The sequence below is a fragment of the Leopardus geoffroyi genome, chromosome C2 (genome assembly GCF_018350155.1).
Source record: "Leopardus geoffroyi isolate Oge1 chromosome C2, O.geoffroyi_Oge1_pat1.0, whole genome shotgun sequence".
Taxonomy (NCBI): domain Eukaryota; kingdom Metazoa; phylum Chordata; class Mammalia; order Carnivora; family Felidae; genus Leopardus; species Leopardus geoffroyi.
Genome location: NC_059333.1, coordinates 106682501 through 106686984, shown reverse-complemented (window position 1 = coordinate 106686984; position 4484 = coordinate 106682501).

Sequence of the window (4484 nt, the reverse complement as noted above, 5' to 3'; positions counted from 1 at the left end):
TATTAAATATTTTTTAATGTTCATTTTTGAGAAAGAGAGAGTCAGGGAGGGGCAGAGAGAGAGGGAGACACAGAATCTGAAGCAGTCTCCAGGCTCGGAGCTGTCAGCACAGAGCCCACCATGGGGCTCAAACCCACGAACTGTGAGATCATGCCCTGAGCCAAAGTCGGACACTTAACCGACTGAGTCACCCAGGCGCCCCAAAACTGACGATTCTTTAAAAGAAAAAAAGAAACTGATAATTCTTAGTACATATTTTTAATGAAAACTTAAATTTTAAAGTTATCTAGAAAACTCAAGTTTTGGGGTGCCTGGGTGGTACAGTCGGTTAAGCATCTGACTTTGGCTCAGGTCATGATCTCACGGTTCATGGGTTCAAGCCCCACATCGGGCTCTGTGCTGATAGTCTGGAGCCTGGAGCCTCTTCAGATTCTGTGTCTTCCTCTCTCTCTGACCCTCTCCTACTCATGCTCCGCCTCTCTCTCTCTCTCATATAAATAAACATTAAAAAAATTAGAAAAAAAAACTCCAATCTTAATTGCAAATATATTGGATCCTTATTTCAGTGCTATGTGATATGCATTTGATGAATTTCACATAGGTAAAACATTTATGCCAGTCTTAATATTAACAAGTAGTTTTAATAAATCTGTAATAAAGCTTTGCTGTATTTATTCAATGAACTGTATAAATGCAAAATTGTGTGTGTGTGTGTGTGTGTGTGTGTATATATATAAATTTAAAAATACAATAAAATTAGACACATCTGATAAAAGATACAATAAAGTCAAACTTTGCCACATACTGGGAGAACATGCTTGCAATGTGTGTAACTGACAAATAACTAACATCTAGACTATATAAAGCAGCCTTTCAAATCCTAGAAATCAATGAGAAAAAGAAAAACAATCTTACAATAACATAGGCTAAGGATAGAGGCATTTCTGAGGAGAGTAACTCTAGTGAACAATTTCTGAAGAGATAATCTCTTATCTCTTCAGAAAAATCAGAACTCAGAGAACACATACATAAAAAAGGAGATGTCCTTTCAGACCACTGGGGTTGTCAAAAGCTAAGAAGTCCTATAATACTAGATGATAGCAAGAATATAGGAGATAGGTATGATGAAATGTTAACATCTATTAATCTGAATTATATTCTTGTATTCTCTATATTTTAATAGGCTTGAAATATTTCATTACTTATTACATTCATGTATTCATTCATTAATGTGTACAGATTTTTTTTTTAAGTAATCTCTACACCCAACATGGGGCTCTAACTCACAATCCTGAGATTAAGAGTTGCATGCTCTACTGACTGAGCCAGTCAGGGGCCCCTTGTTACTTTTATTGTAAATAAAAATATCCAATGAATTTAGTGATGTAGAAGTCACTGAAGAGTAATTTTCGTTGAGTGGTAAAGTTAGAAGCTGTATTAGAATGGACTGAAGAATGAGTGGGTGCTGGAGAAGTGAGACAAAGTGATAACTTCCTCAGAATGTGTTTTGGGGCACCTGGGTGGCTCAGTAGGTTGAGCATCCAACTCTCGTTTTGGCTCAAGTCATGATCCCAGGTTTGTGGGATCGAGCCCCACTGAGCATGGAGCCTACTTAAGATATTCTCTCTTTCTCTCTCTCTCCCTCTCTCTCTCTCTCTATCCCTCCTCAGCCACACACGCTCCCTCTCTCTCAAAAAAAGGTGTGTTTAAAGGGGAGTTGGAAGGGGAAGGGGGCTAGAGTGAAATGTCAGACCCTAGAAGAATAGCTACAAACGTTTACTGGAAGACACAAGTGATTTAAATAAATGAAAACACATACTATGCCATTAGAGGGAAAGTTCATATTGTGAAGATCTCCATTGTCTCCAAATTAATGTATTACTTTAGCAGTTATTCAAAATTTAACAGGATTATGCTGTTTATTTATAGTTTCAGCTTTAGAGCAGTGGAACTTAACAATGATTTATCTAGAACAAAGCACAAGTTCATCTAGAAGAATAATTCCATAAATGTAGTCCCAAAATTTAAAGTCATAATAAAGAGGTAGATTTGGCTTGACCAAGTATTAAAATATATGTGTTACTAGTGAATCAATCACCAGTCAGATCAATGAAACATAATAGGGTTAAGGAAGAGGTCAAATTACATATGGAAATTTGTGTGTATATATATATTATATTATATATAATAAGTGATATTTTATGTTTCTTTTTTTCTTATCCATGTTTATATCACATTAATGAATTCTTTATTCTGCTTTTTTATGTCTACTTTTCTATTCAAATAAGTTAACCTACTTGTTAACATAATTTTAGTTAGCATAATTTTATTGGCATTATATTTGTCGAGAAACTATAACATTAGCCATTTGCCTAGATGAATATTTTTATTATTGCTTTTTTCTATTAAAATAATGCTCGATGAATATCTTCCTGCATATTTTTTCATTTTCAACTATTTTGATTTATATTTTCAGAAGTAAAATTATTGTATCAAAGGGTGTGAACTGTTTTTGCTTCTTGAAACATATTGCTGTATTTCTCTCACTGAAAGCACAGATACAGAAGCATTTAACATCATGTCTTATTTGAAACATTATATTTCAAGTCTTTTTTTCACCCTAACCAGAATAATATTTTTTATTCTGCTATCCTCTAGGAAAGAAGTCAAGCTTCCATGCTCAGTGTTGCATATATAAGTCTAATAAACATTCAGCCAGATTTTTTTAGTGGTTTTCGCCTACTGATTTCTTTGAAATTCTACCTCATTATATAAATTTTAAGTGATAATGCATACCTTTTGATCAATACAAAAAACACAGCTGAGTAGAAAATAAATTATTTTCATCCTCATCATTAATCTACTAAAGAAGCAAACCTCCTACCCTAAGGAAACAGTACTAGTGAAGAGCTTCTTTTGGGGTCAAATGATCTGGCTTTGAATCCTGCCTATGTCACTGAGTAACTGTGTGACCCCAAGCAGTGTTTTTCACCTGTCTGTGCCTCCGTTTCCTTAACTACGGGTAAATAAACCATACAGGATTGTTGTGAGCACTGAATCAATTAATGTAAGACATTTAGAAAAATGCATGGCACAGATTAAAGATTCAGTAAATGTTGAATTGGCGTAGAACAGTGCCAATAGTTATCCTATTTTCTAGTCCGCTTTCTTATACAACAAAGACTAGAAAGCAAAAACTTACACGTCTAGAACTCTTATCATCTAAGATTCAGGATATGAATTAGGTTCCCCCAATTAGATGTATTCATACAGAATGTTGAGAGTGGAAGTAATGTAGAGACTCTCTTCCTGCTGCTTCAGCTATTGCTGTTAGCAAGCGCACCTGTGGAGAGCTGGAGTTCTCCAGCTGTGTTCCAGTGTCTGGTCACTAACTTTGTGCAGATTGAGAGGCCAGCACAGTGGTGGTTCCTGGTGTGCAGCCATAGTAGGGCACTCTTGAACTTTCCAGTTCAAGTGGCAGCCTCCTGATTTCTCACCATCCCACCTGTGGTAAAGGGAGCAGCTCCCTGGCAGGCTAGTTCTACAGGGGTGATAGGGCACCATTTCTTGGAGGGCTAGCCACACCCCATGTTTTCACCCTTGTCAGAGTTTTAGAAGTATCCAGTCCTCTGTGTAAAATCCATTCTGTGTAAAGTCTAGAAAAGTTCCTGTTTCGTGTAACTGTAATGGTACTGGTGGAGGGAGCAGCAGTGCAGTGGTGGTAGTTGTTATTATTGGGACTCTTTTGCACTATGAGTCTTTCCAAAATGAAAAAAAATTAAAAGCAGGGATAGGCAGTCATTTGTAATTGGTCATGATACTTTTCCTTCCAAACCCAGGCAAGCAACAGAGTCCTTCTCAACTCGGAGCTCAAGGCAGCCACACTCGTTACACTGGAGCTGGTTTGCCAGTCTTGCTTTGTATTTGTGTTTTTCCTTGTATTGAGCTTCTCGCCAGCTTTATATCACGTAATATACATTATTGGTTAGGGTTTATACTAACCTTAGACAGAAGAAAGGTGGAGGCACAGGGGAAACAGGCTGGTGTTCAGACTCGTGAGAATTCATTGGAACCATCGAGGAAAATGGAAATTCTACTTCACTTAAGCAACTATTTCTTGAACTTCTACTATTTACCAGTTGCTAGGCACTGGGAAGATATATATACAAATAAGGCACATTCCATACTCTCAAATTGCTCACAGTGGGAAGACAGGCCTACAAATAAATAAATTGAATTCTATATTAGACTATGAGCAGCTTAAGATCAGTGTCTAGTTCACTGTTGTAACCTTATCAGCTCTCACAGAGCCTGGTATACTGTATGTATGTGCTCAATAGATTTTTTTTTTTAATAAGTAAAATGTAGAGTATCAGATTCAGTATGGACAGAATAGAAATAGTTAACCTGGGAATGTTAGGAAAATATTTTGCTGATATTCTAGTGGTGTCAAAAAATGGTTCCACTGGGGCGCCTGGGTGGCT